Raw genomic sequence first — 20,014 nt, forward strand, 5'->3', positions numbered from 1 at the left:
ATAAAAGCATCAATCTTGAAAGTGCAACCCGTTTTGTTTATGAAATTCTTGTACACGTTCTCCTTCCTAAAGGACATTATGCTTCAAAGCTGTTTCTATAATGTATGTTTGCATAATGTGTAATAACTATTCTGCTAAACTTTTTCCCCAAGCATGGAAGCCAACAATTTCTTGGCACTCAATAAAACTCAATACACTCAATATTGACACTCAATAAAAATTATCTTTGCTGTTTCCATTCCTGAGGTACCAAGTCACAGCCTTTAAGACTTCCCTCACATACACATACACACAGACACATACACCAAAAATGACACTTAGAAATACATGCAAAGTGATTGCCATTCTTCAGGGCTTGATGACTCATTTCTTGGCCTGCTGAAACACAGTTTACAGCAAATTCATTTTGTTAGTGATTAAAGACTATTAATAAACAGTTTATTCCTCCATAAATTAAAAGTTACTGAATACCTAAATACAACAGTGATTGATTATAAATGCATAATAATCTGCCAGTAAAAGACAACTGAACTGCAAAAAGACATCATTAAGACTGCAGGGAGTTTCTACTTCCACTCTCTTCTGCTGGAGAAGAGTTCAAGCAAATTAAATATTTGGCCACCTATTTTTCTTTTTCTTGATTTCTTTTCTTTGGTATTAGAAAACTACAAACTTCATCTGTTTGTTCAAAGGCCCATTATTCTGGGAACACTGTCTCCTAAGAAGTAAAGGGTGTTACATTTTAGTTGCAGATAACAGTTCATCAGATAACAAACTGGTAACAAATAAGCAAATCCTGTGCACTTGCATACAAGCAGAAAGCACTCAATACTCTGAAGTACGGAATTCCTTGATGAGAGTTGAAGGTAGAAAGAATTTGCTAAAAAGAGTGTTGCCAGCTAGTTTCTTTGTGTATTTGTATTTTAGCTTCAGAATGTTATTTCAAGAATCATGCACTTCATGTATTTAATGTGTCATCAATATCAGAATTTGATGTTTCTCTAAACCGAGCACTTCTGTATTTTTTTTCACATCCTTCTCTAAAGTTTAACTGTAAACAATCCCCAGGTCAGAGGTCGCTTTCTAATGAAGGTTAGAACGGTGTCCCTTGTTTCAAAGAAAATGCAACAAGACTATCACTAGTTCTGCAATAGTATTAAGGCAATTTTTCCTGGCAGAATGAGTTAGTTTTAAGAAAATTTTACATATAAATCACCAATTACTTAGTCATAACATAAATACATTTGCCCTTTTGTTTGATCATCAGAGTATTGGCTTCAAAGGAACTCATATACTGGTTTAAAGTTTATCAGTGGCAACAGAGGATAATAGAGTACATAAAAAATCTAAAGGAAAGCAAAGAAAATAATCACCCAGTATTTATTTGCTTGTCATATTTTGAACATTTTTTCTTGGTAGCTTTGTAGCAGTCCTAGTGCTTACGTCTCCAAACAGAGGTTTCAGTGTCCTTTTATATTAACCTAGTTCTCCAAACCTTCTGAATGCATGTTTCCTAGAAACCATTTCCAATGCTCATCCACTACACCTACACTGAATACTGGCTTGTTTTAGATTTCAGCATCTGGAACTTTTTGTATTTAAGCATTTGCACAAGTTTTATCTCAAATGCAAGCAGGGGATTAAAAAAGGAGTAGAAGGGTCACTGAATAAAGAAAATGCAAGTTGTAGTCTTAGAACTTATAATTACAATAGAATTCTAATAGCTGAGAATACAACATTTTTTTTTACAGAGTAAAATCAGTTAAAGCCTTCCAAAATTGTTTTAACACAGCTTCTTGCAATATGGCTTAACATGTTAGCCACCTGCCAGTCTTAGTCTTGCTTTTACACAAAACAGACTATCAAATCTGCTGTCCCACTCTGCTTCACTGGACTGCTTATTCCTGTCCCAGTTATAAAGCAAATGAACACCCAACAAAACAATTCCAGCACTTGCATAAAACTTATTTCTATGAAGAACCACCATTCTTTAAGAGTTCACAAGTATTATCAAACTAGAGAAAATATTTTGATTTTTTATTTTTGTATGACTTTAAGAAAAGAAATGAAGGAAAAGTCTTTGAAAAATTAAGGAATCAACAGAAATAAAGAACTAAGAACTGATCTTTGAGCACCAGGTCATATTTCTATTCAATAGTTTAGTAACTAATAACAATTAATAGTCACGGTACTTGTCAAAATGTCTGACTTCCAAGGGTTAAGCAAGTTTCTCCATTTAACCATTACTGCAAAGCCACCCTATACCTTACCATGATTTCAAAGAAAGCACAGTACCAGTGACCCAAACTAAATTCAGCCATTGGAAAACCATTCAAGTAAAGCTAGAGTTTTCTGGGCAATGGAAAATTACTTCTTTTGATGTTAGCTGCTCTGGAAAGTACAGCAATGTTGTTATTCATTCTAGATCTCTTCCATGCTATTCAATGTGCTTGGAATATCTTACTAAATTCTGTTGATCAAATTTCTATCTCCATCTCCTACAAACAATTGCTGACCAAAATGTTTCTGAAACAAAGCTTTCATCAACATCAACACTGTTGGGAGGCACCTCCAAGCTATTAATATACTTCAAACAGCTAAGTGTGTGGCACTGAATTGTGCTGTTTTTCACTTTTCTCTTTCCAGCTGTACGTTAGAAGTCCAACTGTTTGTCAAATCCATCAAAAGGTAAAATCCTTTGGGCTCAAACAGATTTTTTTCCATAACATCTTCTAAGTGACTTAAGATGATAATTATGATATTAGGAGCTACTAACTACTTGTTTTAATAACAATGGAACACTGGTATAAAGTTAGGACAGTTGTGTTATCATAAAACTAATTGATTAGTATCATACTAATTCTTAAGCGATCCTAAAATCCATTCCATTTCCACAAAATTGAGTAATATATATATGAATTACTTCAGACTCATAAATGTAACAACTTCTTTCATTTTCACCATATTCTAAAATTTTCTTTTCCTGTAGACCAACATGTAGACATATTTCAATGTAAAAAGATTTAAAATTCAAAAACCTGTTACATTAGTAAACAAAGCATATGTTTAGCTACCAAAAAAAAACTACTCTGCAAGAACTACCTCACTGAAATAAGTCAAATAAAAACATAACAAAAATGTGGATTTTGACATTTCAAATTTTGTTGAATACCATTACTGCACAGGCAATCACTGTCTCTTACATATAAATTAACATCCTACCATCTGTCAAGTGTTCAGATAATCACAGGGTTTAATGCACAATATGGTTATTAGAATGTGACCTGACAAAAGGAAAAAGAACACAACCTAATTTGGACTACAAAATCTATGATCTCACTTGCAAATGACAGTTTGACAAGCTATTATTCTGCATTTTGGCTTCTACAGTAAAAGCAATTTTACGCATATGTAATTCTATTAGTCATACAGCCAACTGCCTGTGGAAGATTACTTCAAACTATAAAATTTGCTTGGTCATTCAGGATTTTGAACTTACACAAATATTTGCACCACGAATAGGAATTTAATGATCTGTATATACACACCTAGGAATGCAACAGAACTCACTACACAAAATAATCCTCTGTGACACTGCTGTTAACTCTAGAGACTTTCCATGTCCATTTTCAAGAAAGCATGCAAGAAGTCATTAAACTCATTAATTACTCATTCATCAACCCTTGTCAGCTCTTTCAGAAGTATAGTGTACAGGACAATTCTGCATGCAAGCTGTTTCACTTGCAACCATGCCATCTGCTAATAAGTGTCATTAATGATTGCTTTTACTCAAAATAATAGAAAACTCTACCTGGCAATCTTCACACGCTCATTGGCTTTCACATTTTTCAATTACTCAACTGCACTACCAATGACTCAAGTTCATGCTGCAATAAAATATATTTCCAAAAGATATACTCTAACAGACTCTTCAAAGTATAAATTACATGCTTGGGAAAGGTGAATTACGTCTTCAGAGAAAAATACAAACAAACTAAACATCCTAAGACAGCAACACAATAAAAAAAAAGCTGCAACAATAAAAGAGTTCAACATGAACAGTTTTAGCACTTGCAGAACTTCAGCAGGATAATGGTTATGCAAGAAGTAAAAATCAACAACTGAGGTAACTTACATTCCTTTTACCTTCACTCAGCCTCTATAGTTACAGATAACTTTCATTTTTTCTTTAGTCATGAAAAATGATGTGTTTTCCTGTAATATTGGCTCACTACATTTGTAAGTCAGTGCACTGAAACCTCTGCAGTAGAGAATCATGGGATCAGCTTGGCACTATCAAACCCACAGAAATGAAATTTTAAGAACAATGTGATAGATTTTTCAAGCTTTAGTTACACTACACAAAAACCTGCCTTGACAATAAAGCATTGCCAAAAGGCAAGAAATATCAGGTCACGGCTTATGCAAGGCCTGTCAGCATTTCTAAGTGTAGTACTACCTACAGCTATATAAAACAGCTCATCCCAGGCAGAGGTGTGCTATTTTCATTAGCAGTTTCTACCAAAAGGGAAGAAAAAAAAAACAAGAAATCATGATGAAGGAACATTTAGACTACCTCATCCAGGATCAGTGTCACCGTGTAGTAAAAGATTGTCCTCATTAAAGGCCAGAAAATAACAGTTGTACAAGATAAACATTACAAAGTACAATTTTCCACAGCACCTGGGTGACTTACAAGTGTTATCCTTGTTTTGAAGGATCACACAATCTAATTACCACAGGTTACCAAACTCTCAAATGTCTAATAATGAAGATAGTGAGATTTATAAGCCTTGCTGAGCTGCATCCTCCAAACTTATAATTGCTTTGTGAAACTGGTTCCTGTGTACTGATAAGCCCCTAAGACTGTCTTCATCAGGAAGTTATTATGATAAACAAAAGCTAAGAATAACCATGATATCATCTACTGCACCTCTGGATGTCTCTTAGTGTGCAGTAGTGTGAGGTAATGTAAACAAAAGCATCTTGTGTTAGGGTGCTTTACAAATGTTTACCTGAGGAATGACCACAGAGAAACCACCAAGCGGTAAATTCATCTTCTCTTATTGTTCTTTGAATTCATGAGGTAAAATAGTGTTAATCTTGTTGAAAGTCAGGAACCTCTCCCAAAACTGGAATTTAGGCACGTCAGTCAGTTAAGGTACATCTGAAAAAATGTACTCTTCAATTTAACCGTTTGGAACATTATTACTCCCTAACTTTAACTGTCAACTCTAACCAACTTCAGGCTTTAACTAGAAAACACTGCACATCAAATCCCAGATTACGAAAGTTAGAGAATTACATGGAACTGTATTTGCCTAATTATAGTTATTAAGTGTTTGACTCTTCACAGCAGACTTGCCTTGAGACTAATACTGAAGTTAACTTTCTATGATGGCTGCTAATTGCTGACTGCTCAAGTGACTGAAAGCAGACCTACATGACCACAGCTGGTAAATCACACCTCTTCAGCCTCACTGCTGTACATAATACTTTGAACAGAATGTAGCTGGTCAGCCTAGAACAACCATGCAGATGATTTTTAAGTTGGCATCTTTGGTACAAAGCTGTGAAAATAACCATGTAGAGACTCCACATCTCACTTCAAACAAAACCCTTCTGGAATACAGCCACTGCTGCAATTTTATGATTTGCAGCTTGTGCTGGCAAAAGTAGGGCTGCAGAGCAGAGGAAAGACTTCAGGGTCAAAGCTTGGCTGAGTGGTCAAAGGAAAAGCTTCCCACTGATGGTGTAGCTCTCAGGTAAAGGAACAGCAGCAGCAGGGCTTGCTAATGATTTCTTACAGTAGACAGGTAGTTTTGGTGGGTCTGGAATAGTCACTTGTACTGCACTGTGATGAGCCTCCTCAAGGACTACTACTAGACCAGCTACTTAAAGAAACCACCATGGGCATGGGCTGCACACTCCAAGAGGGACTGGCACAATACCAGAATGTATGGTGGTGGTACAGAAGTACTTTACAGCAAGAATCCTGGCCTGGCAAGAATCTCTCTGTGTACACTAAACAAGTCACTATTTTTTGTTTAGAGGCAGCACATAAACTCTTTCTTCATTTTGGGGCTTGGCTTTTATCTGATGTTACTAGAGTTCAGCAGATTCAGTACATCACTCATAATCTTTTATTCAAAGAAAAGTGTTTTCACAGTTAGTTTTAAAGCATTTTAAGGTCAATTTGCAAAGTCTTTGGACTATACTACTCAACACAGCATTTTTATTATGATTCATTCACGTTGCCTGTCCTTTATTCTCTCATGGGAACATGAAATTGAATACATTAATATCAGAAAAAGTAAATAATCAGAAAGACAACAAAAGTTTTCTTATTGAAACATTTAAAGTAATTTCTCACTAGGCCAAGGTCAGTGAAAGATGAAGATTAATGTCTGATTAACCTAAATCAACCAAAACACAAAGAGTAGCAGCTGACCTCAAGTAGTATATTACAACTACCAAAACAAGTGGCAATGAGAACACCGCTGTATACTGTGTAAGGAAAATACTGTAGGTGAGAGGAAAACACTTCAAAGAGAGTACCTTCAGTAATAAAAGGAGCTTCATACTTCTCTTCGTGCCAGAATATTCAGCAAATTACATTTGCTTCTCTATAATAATTTCATTCATAATAAGATCAGAGGAAATGATTTATTCCACCCCCAGTCTTCCTACGTTTGTATGTCATCCTATGGGACACTGGCTTTCTGAATTGCTTTTGGCCATCTGATACGATATTACTGCAGCCTACTGCAGAAGCAGCCAGAAAAGAAAAAAAAATTACATTAATGCTGGGAATCAAAGTTTATTGACTTTCCCTTGAGCTATAATACCAAAAAGATGGTTACAGAAGTTGTCAACTTATTTAATGATACCACCAACTCCTCCTTGAACTCATCAAAATATCTTCTGAAAACATTCTCAAAAAAGTTTTTGATGTATAGTAATACATTATTAACTTCAGTTCATCTCAATGCTAAAGTGATCTGCCTCTGCTCTTTCTACCCATTTGTGCCTGCCAAAATACTAAAAAACATTGTTGTTATAATGAAAAAGCCCTTTAAGGGTTCTCTGAATTGTTGCATTCCCAACATCTCATTTTCATATTTCAAGTACATCCTACTTATTCTACAAAACCTTTTATTAGAACATAGTTAAAGTAAACACCTCATACGCACACAGTAGCTTGCCCTGAGAACTTCAGTTCATAACATGGTATTCTGCACTGCGAATGCTCCAGTGGACAGCATTTTGATAGACCATTAGCTTTTTTTTCAGTTTTCATTCATACTGACCCCTCCCAAGCAAAGAGGGCTACCTATACATGTATTTGTTCTAAAAGTTCTCTTTGAAATTGCTGTCACTTCCTTCCCAGATGTCCTCCTTCGGAGAGCAGATTTACTCTCCCAGCACTTTTTCCTCCAAGTCCGATAGTGTCAAAAGCATCTTTTTCCTTCTTTCCTTTTTTTTTTTTAAGTGACTTTAAGTTACAATGTGTATTTGCGGGAAGAGGGAGATGGGTAATTAGACAGCAAATAATGAGAAATATGGCCAGTTACTTTTTCCACAAGGGTCAAGAGGGCAACGGAAGATAGCACCTCAAACAAAAGGGTTGTCCCCATACCATTTACAATACAGTTTTTTAAAAAACAAACTGTTAAAAGTAAAATAAACAGACTCACAGAATAATGCCGGTATCAACTTTTCCGCATACTAACAAAACCAAGAAGTACATAATTAATTAAAGAAGCAGTTAATTCTAATCATTTTTTCTTTCAATGTTAACTGTGAGCATGCCATGGAATATTTAGACTAAATCTCTCTCCTAAGAAGGTTGGGGCTAAGAATTCATTATTTTAAAAATCTAAACAGCATAACCTCCTCTGAGCAACACATAATTAGAAAATACATAAAACAGAAAGCATAAAATACAGTGTTAATCTTCACAGTTTTGGCTAAAGGACAGAACTTCTAAAGAGGGGCATGAGTGAAATCCTTCAGCAACATCTCCATTAGTAAATCTGTTTCTTTAATTCACTTAGACAAATGAAGATTATTAGTTTTGTTATCTGGCGATTGAATAAAGGGATTTATGCCAGAATACTCTTGTCAACATAGGAGATGCCTGCACATCCATAACCTAATCTAACACATTTTAGTAGCAATAGACAGAGTCTTTGATGTTCCAGTGAATATGCTCTTTGATACTCATCCACAGTCAATCACGGTATATAAGATCACTCCGCAACAGAAAACCACTTTGAAAGTTTGGCTTGAATGTAAGATGAGTCAAGAAAACTGTTCAACCAATGTATCATAACATGACAGATCAGAAGAAACAGCTTTCAATAAAGGTAGACATGGCATGCTTCCTACCTTTTGCAAGGAGATTTGTTCTCTAACATTAAAAGGGACAACATCAGATAGTCAGTAAACCGGTCAACTGAATTGCTGTCAGTGCCTCCCATGCCAAGTACCATCTCTTACATTTAAGCGTCTATCAGTCCTATGAGAGGAAGCTGATATATACCCAGAAAACAATACTCATATTAAATACAACCAAACTTCTCTACATTTCCAAAGTGTAATCTGGTTTGTCTAACAGGTTTTGCCAGGTAGGAGAAAACTAACATTTAAAAAGTTTATAAGCCAGGAAAAGCAAAAATGCATTCTAACACTCTCCAATCAATTTAGAATAGTGTATTCACCAGTAAACTTTTATTCTTGTAGTTAGTCATTAAATATGTAAAATACAAGCTTTTTTAGGATCTTTCTGTGTTGTTCAGGCTTGGAAGTCAACATAAATTTTTCTAGAAGAAATCCAGTTTGCAAAACCACTTAAACAGCAGCATTACAGATTTGCATTACTACACCATTATCTAGAAGAAAATAGTAAAATAAAGGTTTATAAAATATTGCCTTAAATTGCATAAAATATATGAATAGGCTCATGTTACCTCTACCTTACTCAACATCTCATTTTTATGATTAAAAAAACGGGTAAGTTTACCTGTATTTTAAATTGTACATGTGAATTATGGTACTAACTTGTGCTCCCTCATGCTAAGTACAGAACACTGACACCAGGAAAAAGAATCAATTAACTAATGCAGCTTCTTAGTTCTAACCTAGATTAGTAACATCTGAGTCTCTTTTTTGACTACTTCATTTTATAACAAGGACATAGTAAAAAGCCACCTTTGTCTTCTAACAATGAACCCAAGTTTGAGTTTCTCTACAATAAAGTGACTACTGAACACTCAGGCTCACCAAAACTACTCAGCTCAGCTTACCTGAGACAGGCTCTCAGGGCAGGGAAGGACAGCTATCACATATAGTCTTCCAGAAGAACAGCTGCAACAAGCAGTTTTGCTTCTATCGTCCTTGGTCATCTCACTCCATTGAGAAGATCAGAAGAGATTCTAAGAAACTCTCTTTTCATTTGAAAATGAAGATGGAGGACAATAGTTTGCAACACAAAACTGTGGTGTGGGTTTCAAGATGATAATCACAAGCTTCTTGAAAATTGTTTAATGAGTACTATTTTATTAGAGTCTTGGACTACTGTAGAATTAGTGAGTAGTCATTGAACTGTTTAGTGGTAACAAAACACTACAGCTTTGATTTAAATTGTTGTAGCAAGTTTCTGTTCTCAAAGAGTTCAAAACTGCAATTTCAGAAGCGCTTGATAAAGAATGTCTTTTCTGAAAACTGATTTGCATTAACCTTCCTAATCAAATTAGTTTAAAGGGTGCCTAACATCTGCAGTGACATATACTATCCCCTGCTTCTATTCCTAACTAAATTCCCTTGCCAGAGTGGTTTTTGTTTCAGAAATATTTTCAATAAAACAGAAAACACCACCAACCAAAGGTGGGGAGTTTGGTTTTTGGGGTGTTTTACTAAACATAGTGGAAGACAACAAGACTCTTGGGGGAAAAAAAAAAGTTTCTGTTCTTATCCTTAATGACAAATGACGGCCCTACCATGCACAGGTTTTTAGTCCAACCTCAAGTCTACTTCAGCTCAAAAGACAGATGAATGTTTTCAAACATTAGCTTTGTCTTTACCCTGATGATACATGAAATAGAGGGGCTTGAATCTGCCACATTTTCCTGCTAAGTATTCAAGGGTCTTTGTTAAATCTTCCTGGTGACTTCAATTCTCTGCAAATGAATTTGAGTACCTTTGAATAAGCGATTTCCTAATAACATTTTTCAGCCTTGCTGCTCTCACACAGAAGCATGATAGTTACCTTTTAACAGTAAAAAGACACAGTAGTTTCCATTGCATGAAGCCTTGACAATGTAGGTTTCAGTAGTGGACAATTTTAAGGCATGTAAAAAATAAACTACTACTATGTGATTTTTTCAACTACTTTACTAAATACAAAACAATCCTTTGCAAAGCATTCAATATGCTAATGTGAAGAGAATACTGTTTTGCAACACACACCTCTTAAGACCAAGTTTTTTGCTACTGATATTCCAGTAGTAAAAAAGTTAAGACAAAAGCTTGAATTGAATGATCAGAGTTTAATCTTTTACTAGGTGTGATTAAGTGGACTCCTTTTAACTGTAACCTGAATATATTTTTGCCGTATTTATCCAGAAGCTATGGCTTCAAAAGACATAGTATAGAGAGAACTCTGTTGCACATTATATTTTTACCAAGAACACTAGGTGTAAACAAGTTTTTTTCCCCAAGACTCAGAAGTTAGCCTTTAACAAAAGCAATCCTGAACAAAAGGATTATAAGAAATATTTGGGCATTACCAATGGGCTTTAAAGTAATCTAATTAGGTAGCAATACAATATGTTTTCTGAGAAAACTAACAACCTAATAACCAGATGACCAAAAAAATCATCCACTGAAAATGGACAAGTGTTCTTTAAATGATGTAATGATTTAATGTACCGTACTGCAGAGCTCCAACAGTGGCTGCTGCAAATATAGTTAGTTTTGCACCACAAAGCTATGACAAAAACTTGATGATGGAACAGAATGAGTTCCTTCCGCCTCTGCCTTTTTTTTCCCCTTTCCTCAGCTTTCAAAGAACCTTGTTTACAGTGTGCAAACCTACTTTTCCCTCAAGTGCTCTATTTTAGGACCATTTTCTTCCTGTCCAAGTTATTTAAAACTACGTACTTGTTATCAATTCACAGTAAAGCTCTCATTGATGCCATTTCTAATATTGCTGTAACTAGCTCTCATATAAAGCTCTTACGCAGCATTCCTTTGTTTCATCTACTCAGCTATGTGCTACCATTTGAAGACTTTATCCTTAAACTAAAAGCTTCAGAAAAACAGTTCTTTAATAACATTTATACAATAGAGTACAAAAAATGAAAAAATAATTCAAATATAGCATACTATTCCAATTCAATACAGTAAAAGAAGCTCCATTAATGTCTCATTTCAGAGACACTATACTAAAAAGACAACAGAAAATGTTAGGTTTATATTCACTGAAAACATGAAAGACAATTTTTGATTATAAGCATAACATCAATTCCTCATTTTTATTCTTTTACTAAGACCAAGGGAATAAAAGATTTTTCTCCCCTTCTGAGGAAATAGATTAGGTAGGCATGACATTTTTCCACTTCATTGTTGTATGCGTTTATAAGCTTTCCTTTTGTAGCATTTATGAATTCCAACGGTGCTAGGGTTAAGCTGGAGCAAAGCAATTTGGCATGCTTGCACCTGCTTTTATCAGGAAAATCAAAAGCAATCCACGAAGTATGGACTGACCTTAAAGCACAAGTACTTGTGTGGAGATTCTAAGGGCTTACCAATCATGTTTGGCTAGAAGGAACCTAAATTCGATCACATGCACATACAATGTCACCTTAATTCAAGCAATCGGGCTTCAGTTCTTCTAGTGCATCAATAATATAATTGGTATCCTATTACTATAAATATTCTCTCTTTAAAAAGGGCATATTAACCATACATTCCAATTTTACTATGCTGCTTTCTACAGGACACAGTCAGATTTCCAAAGTCAGCTACATTCAAAGTCAGATATTTTATTTAAAAAAACAAACTATGGTGTTCAATCCAAATATATTTCCAAAGTACACCTAGAATCCAGTGATGCCTTCCATAAATAACTGTCCCAGAAAAATATTTAAGTCCATCATCTCAGAAGCAAACAATTACTACAGAAAATCATCTTAGAAATCTCAGATACATGAAGGAAGTAGCCTGGAAAAGAGGTCTTGGCTGCTTTCAGTAAGATATTTCTAAATTAACTTGCTGAAATAGAAATGCTTTCAGAGAACGCACTTTTCCTCTAGGAATCACACACTACTTCTCTGTTTCTAGGTATGATTGGTCTCAGTCATTTGTGGAATTTGAGCAATTATTACTGTTTCCAACTTTCAAGTCCACAATAAATGTAAATAAATTAATTAGGAACAATTAGTGGAAAAACTTTCACTGCCTCTCAATGACAAACACATCTTCAGCTGATATCCACTGCAATGTAAGCAGTAAAATAATGTGAATACAGAGTCTGTTGCTTTGCAAATAGATTGCTTTTCCTGAACACTTCTGTCTTTCCACCTAATAAGCATTACTATTATTAATAGGTAGTGACATGCCAGTGATGAAGATTTGATTATTCTTTTTTCTAGTTTAATTACTCCTCCATCCTTTCTTGTCCTTCCCTGGTTATTTCCTTTAACTACCAGAAAATCTGAGGCTTTTTAAAACCAGCAGTACACCAAGAATCAATTCAATGTCAACGTGCAATATTAAAATTATTGTAGCCCTGACTAATGTTGTCTCTTGTGCTTTTCTGTGTTACAATATTGATAGGTTAGTATTCCAGGTTCTGTGTTTCCAGATGGACAGCGTCTTTAATGCCCAACACCATTTTGACATAGTATTGTCCTTACTCCCCTTTGATTCCCTCAGTCCTTTCTAGCTAGGCTAGAACTATTGATTTTAATATTCCCAGACAAAAGGCACACTTACTTTTTCCTCTCCTATGGGAGGTGAGGCGATACGCCACAAAAACTCATTCATATCACTCATTTTCGCTAACAATCTAGTTACAGAGTTTCCTCTGAAGAATTTTTTTCCTTCATTGTGATTGAGAAGAGCAGCAGGACAGTAATCCTTCAACATCTCTAACAAATCAAGAGTCATTTGTAATTTGCATAGCAGTACAATGACAACTGTTATGCACCATTACACTCTTACTTGGCTGGTATTTCAGTAACATATTCAAATTTAAATATGTGTTATTGAGAGGTTTAAAAGGTTGGGCTGATCAGCTATCTGTGCTTACATCTTCATCAATTTCTATGACATAGACATTTATACAACAGAATATGGTGTTGAAATTTCTAGGCCTGGCCGTCTAAGGATGTCAGTTCTTTTACAGAATTCAGCAGGCAGACTGGTTCATAGCTAAAGGCTGTCAAGTCCACTCTACATTTTGCCAACATGAGCAATTCCTTTCTTAGGTCAGACAGATTTTTCTTAATTCTGGTTGTCTAAAGACACATCTCTAATCTGTTATTTGAGACCACCAACTCACACACCTAAACACAGAATTCATATAAAGTAAATTACCACTAGCCTCAAATAGTAAAAAGAATTGCTGTAGCTCAACTCCTCCACTACCAGACTGAACACAAAATTGAAGAAGCGGCAGTTGCATTCCTTTCTTCTCGAAGTTCCCTTCAGAGCTCCCTTTTTCTGTACATGGAGCCAGACTAAACACAGTTCAAACATAAGCATGCTCAGAGAATCAGGAATTAAAGCCACATGTTCTCACAAAAAGACAAATTGATTCAGTTCACCAAGTCTGCTTGGGGCTCAAAAGCAAAGCAATCTGGCTCTCACTGAGACAGAGATCAACACACACAATTCGATTACTGCAGAGTACAAGGTTCTACAATTGAGATTCTTCATCACAGTTTTCTGCTCGTCCAGTCTGTTTGCTTAAAGTCCTGCTAACATACTAAAGGGACATCTACACTGTCTTTACAATCCAATGAAATGCTGCATGATTCTTCTAATTTGACATCAAGCCCAGATGAGTAGCTTATGCTAAGGGGTAAATCATAGTAGTTAGAGCTCAGCTCAGTGCTAAAGGGTTGAGACAGCAGCTTCAGGATGGAGCTGACTCATATTCATCAATTCACGATGAGGGTGCAAAGAGCTTCTATATGCATGGACTACAACATCTGAGAAATATGTTCATACTAGGGCAGAATTAATCAGCTCCTCCTCAGAGGAGATTTTTCCTCTTGCCAGTATTGCCCCAAGAAAAAGCAAGTCTGACAATTAATGCAGGTAATAGCATCTGACAGCAGCTATGCAGATGTGCCACCTAAAGGATCTAGACACTGAAAGGAATCTAACATATACTTTCATTCTGCACCCAAATAAAGAACAAGAGAAAGAACTGGAGGAAGTGTGTGTAAGAAATGGAAATCAAAACCATTAGAATGAAAAATAAATACAATAAGGCTATCTGGTTCAAAGGTTACCTACCTATGGCATCCAGCACTGCAGGTACCATGATAACTATAGTTAAACAGAAGATTAAGCAGGTACAAACAGCTGTAAACCTACAAACAGATGCAACCTACAAAAAGATGCTGTCACATATATAAGTACACTTTATTGCTTCTCTTAGTTTTCCTTTGAAAATACTTTTATTTACCATAAGTATTTCCTCCAATCTGGTTTTTATTCATCTACCTATAAAGAGCTTCACTGTTCATAAAAATATGGTAAATTAATTTACCATATCATAAAAAGGCAAACACGATCAATAAAAAAAAACAAAACCAAAGTCATCTCACAACATACATTTGTTTCTTCTATATTATACAGCTTTGTTGTTTAACAAGTGTTTAAACAGTTGATCATATTGACTTACAATTTATGACACTATAACTTCATATAAATTTAAATTTCACTGCATAATGTGACTATCTTGAATTTCTAAATCTTCTTTTCATGTTGCAGGCTGCTTTAATTACCACAGTTCAACTTTCTGAAACTGACAACAGAAAATCTCCAAATGAAAAGGAGTTGTTGAAATAGGATATTTGAATCTGACCCAAACTGGTTATTGATGGAAATGGGCCTCTGTCGGAGTGCTTGATGTATTATCCAATTTATTTTTAGCAAAAAAACTATTTCTACTTTAACTATTAATCAAAGAACAGTTAAGTAATACATTTATAAGTACAGAATGCTGAATTACCTTCACAGGAAAGACTAAAGTTACTGTGATACTTGATGCACCTAAATTTTTATATTTATCCATGTAATATACAGACAAATATCCACAGCTACGCAGTATTATGTATCTTAATTTCCTGCTTTCTGTAGAAACACTTGATTCATACCACTACATAAGCAAGACTTCTGCACATCCAGAAGAACAAAAAAAAAGCCACTTCTAATTTGCAATTTTTTTTTCCCCACACCTGATATTATTCAGCTGGGGACCAGAAGCAGTACCAATATGTTTATTTTTAAACACAGCAGCATTAATCTTTGCAAACATAACTACCCCAGAATAACTTAACCACTGTGAACAAAGCAGAAGTCAGCAGTCATTCTCTAAATTTGGCGACGCTCAGCACATCAACTTTCTTTACATTTTCCCTCTATCAGTCAGCACTTTTATATGAGAGAGAAGCCATGTGGCTAAAAAAGTTGTCCTGTCAGCTTTTTCTTTAATCTATGCACTTAGAGTTGTGCATGTAACAAGGAGGGGTGTAAAGCAATGTTTGTCAATGCAATGTAATAAATACACTCACCTTTAGAGTATCTTCTTTCTGTACTTCAAGGCTACAAAGGGATACACATATAAAGGAAATGACTCACCTGTCTGTTAAAAGAATGTTTGGCCTGTATGTGAGTAATCATGTTTACTTTGTTCACCTACTACTGTATGGAAAAAAAAAGTCTGTATTAATAAGATTCTGCTTCTCTCTACCATTTTAATGACATCATAGTTTTGTTGTTACCACTAAAGTTACCCAATAGTCACATGCATAGAGAGGAATCATGGAATAGAGCAACTTTGGCCAGTACTGATTTCCTCTGAAGTTACAGAGGAACTGCCTGGGTTTGTCAGAAAGACAACACAACCAAAAGATCAATTTGTACAAACCAAAGTTTAATCTGGAAGATGATTAACAAACAAGTAGAACTAATTATCAATGGAAGTGGACATTCATTTCACTCTTTCTTGAAATGAAGACAAGCTTTCCAGCAAATACATTTGAGCCTAATGCAGTTATTTGCTTTCATCAAGGGAAATGAGTGAAATTTACATTCCTGACACAGGAGATCAAACTAAACTCTTCAATGATCTCTTCTCATCTTTACTGTTATGAATCTATACATCAACTAAAACCCAAATTCTTATGAGCCTTTCCTTCAGTTTTCATGGAGGTAGAAAAGAATCAAGCGAAGGAGAATTAACTTGTATCTTACGTCTTTCCTGCACCTCTCTTCCCTTTTTTAATTTCATCATTGCACCTAATGGATAACAATTATGCAAACCCAACAGCAAGATTTGGCTACCTAAGGATCCAGATACCTGCTCCAATAAAAATGAGTTAAGGGACAAAGCTGCAGAAGTATTAGTTCGGAAATTAGGATTTAGGAAACACTAACACAGATTTAAGACGTATATCTTCACTATTGCTGAAATTAAAAGAACCTATGCATCCATATATAAATGATTTATTCGTGTTGTATCAACATGCATTTGGGTTATCCTCTCATAAATCCCTCTCATTCACAGAAAAGCAGATTCAAGCAGCATGTGGCACACAGAAATCAGTGTGCTTGCAGACTGCCTCAATCATATTATAAAAAACAGAAACCAGTTTGTGGTTCTTACTAGCTAAAGCAAAACTGATCTGTCTTCTTTTAACAGTATGTTCTCCCCCAGTGCCTCACTGTCACCCTCAAATGATCATCAGTTCTAACATCTGTCTAGTTTCTAAATAGTTATGTAAAACCACCACCAAAGTAGCTTTTTACTCCCACAATGCAGAAAGCCTAGGTTTTATCCACATACAGACATTTTAAGATGTGCACAATGTAGACATGGTTACATTCTATGACTTTATGGAAGAGATAAAATACATAATCAGCATAATATTTTAAATAAAAAAGTCTACAACAATTCCACAAGTACTATAATTAAATACATCCTGTATCTGTAAACATTTTATTCCATGGCCACAGTACTTCAGATAGCTACTTTTCAGAGATAGACAATACAAAGAATATTAATTCTTATTAAACAGCAAAAGAAAAAATCCATGTCAATACAGCAAGGTTACTTTCCCATACTAAAATTATACTTCTGTTCAGTTTTGCAGTTAAATTATTTTCAAACTTTAGTCAAGTGCATCTCTAATTGGATGCAAGTTCATGTGAATTAGAATAGGTAATTCCAGCAGCATTTAAAAAAAATATTAAAAATATATTAATACACATCTTGTCTTCTAACAAGTTCCAATCTTGCTAGGTTACTATTTAACTATTTAACATGTTGCAATTACAAAATTGGGGGTACTGAGGAACTACATATTCTTGTATGCATTGGGGAGAATGATGCCATAATTTAGGAGAACTCTGGACTGAAGTAGGAAGTTTTATTATAAAATAATATTGTGACTATGCGTGAGTCACTTTATCACTGATAGGACCTGTAATTTTTTTTTAAAGTATTTCAAGTCTCAACTAATATGCCTCAGTTCAACGCATTTGAAAATTCAGCCCATAATCATATTTCCCATCAATAGTATTTTTAAGAGCCATAAAGTAGTTCTAAAATATACAAATTTATCGACAATACCTGAAGTTACATATATTTTACCTTCAGTGTTCATATAGGAAAAAATGTATGTAAAAAAAAATCAGTTATGACTTTAACAAAAAGACTAAAAATCTTCTCACTTGGGAACAGTTAACATCTTTATAGTGTATTAAGTACCCATGACAGATAAAAGTAAGGATCAATGACACTATTGCTTTTCAAATTTTACTCAAACACTGTACTATTGTAAATTGGAATATTTGGTTAAATGGAATTTCCATTGAAGCTTAATAACCAAATTCTTTCTATACTTTCTATGGTTACTGTAATGGCTAATTTAATAATCCTAAATGGAGAGTTACTGTTGATTATTTTAAGTTGGATAAGGCAATTTGAAAGTTACTGTACTTTGAAATTCTATATAAAGGCATTTTCAAAACTAGACAGATTATAAAGGGCTAGAAAAGCTTCTTCCCATGTTTGACATGCAAAAATCTCTAATCAACATTTACTAAGCATTATGTTTTGTGGTTCTTTTGCTAATATTCTCAAAATGACAAGAAAAATCAGATCTTGCAAGAGTAAAGCAGTCAAGCAAGCCACATATGAACTTCAAAGAGCAAGCTGCACAAACTCAGTACCCTAACATTGCTCTCATCACAGAACTTCAAAGAGCTGTTGAGATTATGGCAAGATTTGGCCTGGCGTACAAAATTGTAGCTGTACTATTTTGGGAAAATATAATAACATTTCCATAAAAATTTGAACATTGTAAATGCTTAAGAAAGTGTTCACTATGAAAATGGGGATGACTGTCACTGCCCTACTGAACTACAGAACTGTTCTTAGCAATGGATCTGAAATACACAACTAAAAGTTTTTTATCTTTCAAATAAGGTAATTGCAAATCTTCTTTGAAAATTAACTCCATCTAGTTCCTGGATATTATTTCCTTTCTCTTTCTTTCTTCTAACCACAAACTTTTTAATTATTAAATGTGGTTTACGTTTGCAACTCTGGATATATTCTTTTAATTCTCTTTTTCTAGCATTTCATTGCACTTTGTTACTGGGGGCTGTGCAGGTGACTGACTATGCTTATGGGCAGAGAGGAGGGAGAAGTACTCCATGTTTCATTCAGATAATAGAAATCTTCAAGCTGCTCAGTATGACAGATGAGCTATGTGAGCTAAAGCAACTTGTTCCGCTTGTCAGCCTCCAAGAGTCTACAGCAGCAAGATGCAATTGCGATGACACCACCATTGCAGAACTGGGTCAAACGTATGGTCACTTTAAAACAGAATGTCAACTGTACTTTCTACTTGAGGAATCTGATTCAGTGACACTAAAAGCTGTTAGATACCATTAGCTTTGTATCTAGGTTCAAAATGAAACAGTTACTTTGACAGTACTTGAAGAATCTTCTTGTGAGTCCTACAGTGCCATTAAAGTTTTTAAGAATCACAAACTGTCAAACAATGTCACTATTGCCCATAGAGATCAGGTACTTCATGATCAGATCACTTTCCTGTTTTGCATCAGGGGATCTTTGGAGCAATATTTCAAGTATGATATTCATGGATAAAATTGACTAAAATCCCCACAGAATTTTTTAAAATAACATTATGTATATCTCATACATACTTTTTATATAGGAATAAAAATAAATAATACCCTTACTCATGCCTAGACCTATCATTTTGTTTAAATTATCACCTCATACAGAAAAAATTTAATTTTATTTTAGTGGAATAAAAGAATTACCAATTGAATTATAGTAGAGAAACTGAAAAGTAATATTTAATAAACTATTCCAATTATTTTCCTGAATCATGGAACATTCACTTGCATTATATCCTAGACAAACTACTCCATGCAATATTACTAGAATGCACAGTTGAAAGTTTAAATAATTGGTATAAGGAACATGCCATGTGGTGAATCTAAATAATATTTACAAGAGCAAATATTTAGATGAAGATAGTTCTGATCTTACTTTGCCATTTATTCATCAGGCTATTTGATAATACCCAAAACTATCTTTTTAAAAAAAATGACACTATTTATATGTTTCAGCACTGGTAACATTTGTCCAAAAGCACTAGAAATGTAGAAGGAAACAAAACTCTACGACAAAACTCTATCCTAAGGTATTTCCTTCCTATTCCACAATTTGTGTTGA

General features: G+C 34.7%; 1 protein-coding gene across 2 annotated transcripts in view; it reads right to left on the bottom strand.

Annotated features, from left to right (window-relative positions):
• FHIT (fragile histidine triad diadenosine triphosphatase) overlaps positions 1-20,014 on the bottom strand; it is a 535,739-nt gene that overhangs the window by 501,609 nt on the left and 14,116 nt on the right. The window lies entirely within an intron of this gene.

The sequence above is a fragment of the Colius striatus genome, chromosome 15 (assembly GCF_028858725.1).
Source record: "Colius striatus isolate bColStr4 chromosome 15, bColStr4.1.hap1, whole genome shotgun sequence".
NCBI classification, from domain to species: Eukaryota; Metazoa; Chordata; class Aves; order Coliiformes; family Coliidae; genus Colius; species Colius striatus.